Consider the following 6,000-nt stretch of genomic DNA (forward strand, 5'->3'; position numbering starts at 1 on the left):
TTTCAGAACTCTAATGGAAAACTGATGAATTCATAAAAGTGCTAACAAAAGATCAAGATGAAAAAAAATTAATTACATGGGACTGAGTGAACTGATGTGGATGCTTATAATTTTTGTGACTTTCTGTTTGAATTAAAAAAAAAAAAATTCCACAAGGACTCAGAGGCAAAAAATATACACGTCAATTTTCACTGCAAAGTAAAGGAGCTGTTACAGTGGAGGATTACTGGTCTGAATGTCAATATTATGACATAGTATGAATGTGTTTCGTGTTTGATAATTGCAATCATTGTTGCTTTTGTTGTGTTCATCCATTTACAATGCTTGGTGTCAGTTTATTTATCTCTTGTAAAAATAAAATACAGTGTGTGTGTGTGAAAAGAAAAAAAACATATTAAAAACAATGTAAAAAATAAATGTCACCATGTACACTCCACGTTCAACTTGAACTGTAGGGAGCATATGTAATAGTTATAATTTAGGACAGAAAATATATGTGTACAAATAAAAAAACAAAAAAATAACCAAAGCAAACTATCTCATTAACCCAATTTCAAGTGCTCCTTTAATACTGTTTCCTAATCCTCTTAAGCTCCCCTAATTTCCACCGTTCAAATATTCTCTTTCACTTTCCCCTGTCCTCAAACTTCAGGCACACCTATTCCACCCCACTTAGAATCCTCCGAATGTCCAAAAAGTCCCTAAGTGATCTGGCCCACCATCACCTCTTGACCTCACCCCTTTCTACCCTGCTCCTTGCTCTTTCATTCCAAACACATTCCTGGCTGTGTCTCAAAAGAGGCCAGTGTACTCTTGTCTGATGGTCATTACACCCAGGCAACTCTCAAGCCTCGGCCCAAATATCACCTTTTCAGTGAAGTCTCCTCTGATCCTCTTGCTTTGGATAAAAGTAGAGAAAATTTTCCTTCCAAGAAAACATGTACTCTCTCAAGAAAACATTTCCAAATGAAACTTGAACTGATGGTCAATACCCATGTATCTCTTCCAGATTCTACTCACATCAGCTCCACCCTAACTCCATCAATCCTGATTCCATCACAATGGTATCCAAGCAGCTCTTCCAGCTGTCTAGTAAAAGGCCTTATTTTTAATGTTATGAGCCCACAAAACACAGGTATTTTGCCTGAAATTTTTCCTTTAAGATTTCTTACAAGAAAATATATGGGATCTAAAGGTTATACAAATCTCAGGGTCCTTTTAGGTCCAGAGGGATTTCCCTGGGAAAGCTGCCAGAATGGGAGGAGCTAGCACAGTTGTCAGGGCATTAAACACCACTAGTATCGGGTCAGCACAAGAACCAGGGAGAGGAGAAGGAAACCATGCTAAAGAAATCGGTGAGGAAGAGCTCAAATGCCTTTAGAGGACAAAGGCATTTAATCTTCCTCACCCTGTAGTCTCCCCAATAAGACTACGAAAGATAAGCTTGCCTGCCATTGTTCCAAGTAATAGAAACTCCCCACATCTCCTATGGTCTGCAAGAGGTGCCCGAGGTCCCTATATCTTATCTGGTCCATTCAAGACAAGAGGAAGCTGTGGCTGGGGCCCAATCCTCTACCACCCCTCTCCCCAAAGAGGTCACCACAATTTGGCTTCAACATAAAACATTTCTCCTTTGGATCTGGGATCAGGGACAAACAAATAGCCAAGGAAGGGCTTGCTCTCTGTGACCCCTGCTGGTAGCTTTTGTAAGAGTGCATCAAAGGAATGTTTGCTGCAGACCAGAATACTGATGACAGGGGCCCTTTGAGTGAGTGGTAGTAGCTCTTTGTACCTCTGCCCTGGAGCCTCATGCACCATGGAATGTGCAGAAGGTAGGTAGTGGAGGATCAATACACTCTTCTCCTTTTCCAACTTTAATGTCAAAGGATCAAAGAAACAATCTCGAGGTCTCTATAGAATTTCTTGGTAATAAATGGTGGGGAGGGGAAGTGGTTGACAATCTAGCTCATCCTTGAGGGAATGTGACAAATGCAGTTAACTTAGCCTCTAAAGATTGGGTGGAAGTCAAATAATCTCTCTCTTCCTATTCCAGAAACACCTGATGAGCACTCAAGGGTCTTGGGGATAGATTGTTATGAAGGAGAAGCATTGTTCAAAAATGACCCTAGATGTTTATCCTAAGATGCCTGAACAATAGGCTAGCCTAGACTCCTTCCATGACTGGAGGGCTATAGCATCCAAAAGGGCCCAAGGTCCCCAGGTGCCTCCTAACATACAGGGCTGCTGGCTTTCCCAGGCAGCTCCTGTAAATGGCTGGCATGATATCTAGGCAGCTTAATTCCCCAAGCAGTCTGAAGGTCCCTTTCCTAATAAGGTTGCTGTCTTCAAAGCCCTATATGAAGGAAGAGCAATGGGGAAGGGGCCTCCACTAGAACAAAACCCTCCTCAACATGGGATGCCTCTCCATGTAGACGCTGAAGAAATGCAGAGCCTATGTGTGCCTTGGTCTTGATGTGTTTCCTGAACTCATATTATATGACTCTGTGGAATTTTCCTCCATCGACAAGGGGACCCAAAAGATGGGAAGAAAGCAAATAGTAAGGTTTCATCAGGGTTAGGGTTTTCCAGCCATGTGTATCTCAAGGAGAGAGGAACAAGTGTCTTGATGGATTGGATGGAGGGATAAGAGAGTGATTAAAATGATGGACCAGTAAATTTATCCTGGGTAAAAAAGGAAATGAGAACATGAGGGCAATGATGGAGAATGAAACAGTGCTTGATTCATGGGCTGAATGTCTCCATTCGGTGAAATACTTCTATTAGAACACTAGGAAATGTAAGCTAGCAAGAGAATGGGATGCTTGAAACATAGCTGTTACTCTCAGTATTCCCATTTTATGGAGGAAGAAACTGAGGTGTAGAAAAATTTATATTTAACTTAATAGCTTGTGTTCTCAATCTCTAGAGTTATTTTTGTGCTTGTCTTATCTTCCATGTAAAACTACTTTGAGAGCATTGTTTAGGTCTTGTTCATCATCATATTTTCCAAGGGATCTTGGTACTTTATACAGTGCACACTCCAAAAATGTTTATTAAAAAAATAAGTAAATAAAATCATTTGGCACACACTGCAGTCTCTCTCCTCTTGGTTACACCCCATCTTTCTCCCTACTCTCCTATCTCAGGGGAAGAGAAGATTCTCCCCTTCTCCAGAGCTAATCTTTCCATATAAACTCCTTAAATTGACACCTCCCATGCATTCCAAAACTACGGTCAATTAAATGATCACTATCACCTCTGTAAAGACTTAAATCATCAGTCATCAGTCTGTTTCCTGATTTAAGCTACATCCTTTCTCTTACCTTCCTTTCAATACCAAACATGTCAAAACATAAACAAAAATAATCTACATTTACAAAAACATTTCCTCATCTCTCTCGTCTTCTGATTCTGACCCCACTTCTCCACTGAAATTGATCTCTGTAAATCATCAAATTGTCTCCCAGGTGCTACTCCATGGGTTGCACTTTATCTCTCTACATCATTGATTCATGGAACACCTCCTTTCTCCTAAAATGTCTCTGACCTCTAGGGTAGTGATAGTCTTCTCCGGTTCTTTTCTTTACCCTTGGTTCCACTTCTTTTCCTACTATACAAATGCAGTCTTATTCCAAAGCTCAATTCTCATCTGTCTTTTAACTCTTTTTATTTTTCCCCGTAAATTTCCTTTTATGTTCATGGCTTTCTTTAGTATCACACCCTCTCTCTTTAAAGATATTATTTATTGCCATAGCTTTCTCCAATAGCACTGACTTTCTCCTGCGTTTCTGATATGCTTTTTCTTCTTGACTGGCCACTGAGCCCCTGAAAATCAACTTGTTTAGTACAAATTGATCATCTCTCTCCTGAAATTAACTTCCTCCTTTAGAAATCATTTTTTCTAAGGATGGGAATACAGTATCCTAGTTACCGTTGGCTATTACATCTCCCTCTCCCTAGACATATAGTCGGTGATGTCAGGGGATCCCACAACAGTCTACAGTGAGGCCCCAGGGACATCTGTATACCCCTGGGAGGCTTCCTGTGCTCTCCTTCCTTATGTAAGGACCCAAGGATCCAGCTTGCCTTCCTCTCCTACTTATAGCTGTCACCACTCAAGCTAGACCCTGAGGATCTACAAGTACCCGTCACCTGTATCATGTGATAATCTCCCATCTCATCCTAATTTTTAATAGTAAAAATTCTTCTACAATGATTTTATTTAAAACTATATAAATATATAATCAAATTTTTCATTCTATATGAAAACTTCCTCTAAAGAAATGAAAAGAGAAGAGTGCAACAATTTAGAAGGAAAATTAATGTCAAAAATTTAAATACCATGCTAAGGGTCTTTCCCCTAATAAACCATAAAATGCTGATTACGAATATCACACAGGCCCTCATTTCTTATTGAATTTTTAGTAGACAACTAAAACAAGCCTTGAGTTGAGTATTTGTTTTTGTTTTTGTTTTTGTTGGCTTTGCCACGTGGCATGTGGGATCTTCGTTCCCTGACCAGGCATCAAACCCGTCCCCCTGCAGTGGAAGCACAGAGTCCTAACCACTGGACTGCCAGGGAAGTCCCCTGTATTTCTTTTATAAACTAAATTATTTCCTTTTTACATTTATAAGGATCCTAGGAGGAATGCGGCCGGGCTACCATCTATATAAAATAAATAATCTAGATACACATTAGTCTTCAGATATTGTGCACCCAAAGGAAACACTCTGATTTTGTAAGTGTAACTCTGTGCTCAAATCAAAACTTGTCAGAATTTGCCGGGTACAATTACGGTGATCCTTCAGTGCTCCAACAAATGTCTTCTCTATGGGTATCAGATGGTTGCTTTTACTGTGAAACCACCTCCATGTTTTGTTCAATTGGAGCCACATGTATTAGTTGAGAATAAGTACCCTTTCATTTCAGTTACTCTTCCATTTTACCCTTATTCACGGTATCCCCAGTAACACAGAAATTCTTCCTCTAAGGAAACTTGACAATTCTGACAATTGAAGAAAAGTATTTTTATCAGAATGATTAGACTTTATGGATTTCTGGAAATTAGGAGTCTTTCAAAAATAATTCCTCCAAGCTTTCCTGGTGTGTGTGTGTGTGTGTGTGTGTGTGTGTGTGTGTGTGTTTTAAACCGGGGAAGGTAAGAAGTGAAGTAAGTTTAATAAATCCTCTCACTGTGGCCGTTGTCCAGATTGCTTATTGTACAGATTGCTCAACAATTTCAGGACAGCAGGAAAGCCTTCTTGTCTTTCATGGTCTGTGCATATTTCAAAGCTATTCTTTCAAATGAGGATTGTCGACAGAATGCCTCAGATGTTACCCATTGTTTCTGCTGACAGCCAATATCTAAATGCTGTGTTTAATAAATTTCTTCTCAAGTAAGAAAGTCTACTTACCGTTTATTGAAAATAATTATAACCATCATATTTGATGGCTAAATAAATTATATTTGATGGAGATAAGTAACTCAACTTTCCCCCTATTATTGGACAGCTATTTTGATTTTTACTTTTCCACAAGTATTACTAATCCCTTATAAATATCCTATATTTCAGTACCTAGATCAGTATATTTGGTAAAAGATTAGTTAAATAATGAAATTCCTTGGATTAGATAAGTAGAAATGGAATTACTGCATTACAAGATTTAAACATTTAAAATCCTTAACATGTATTGCCAAAACTTTCCAGAAACATATCACTTTACATCCTCACCATTAACTTTACTCTGAAAAAAAATCTTTAAAAATTTGGTAAGAAAATTATTGTGAAAAATTTTGGTGAAAAAGTGTAGCTCAAGTTTTAATTTATGCTTCTTAAATTACAACTAAGATTGACTTTTTTTTCTTCAATGAATGCTAGCCATTCGTATTGGTTCATATCCTTTGTCCATTTTTCTCCAATATGGTTCTAGTGTTTTTTCTCATCTACTTACATGAACATTTTATATATTATGAGACTATTCTGCATATTTTACACAGT

Source organism: Eubalaena glacialis, chromosome 10, assembly GCF_028564815.1.
Source record: "Eubalaena glacialis isolate mEubGla1 chromosome 10, mEubGla1.1.hap2.+ XY, whole genome shotgun sequence".
Lineage (NCBI taxonomy): Eukaryota > Metazoa > Chordata > Mammalia > Artiodactyla > Balaenidae > Eubalaena > Eubalaena glacialis.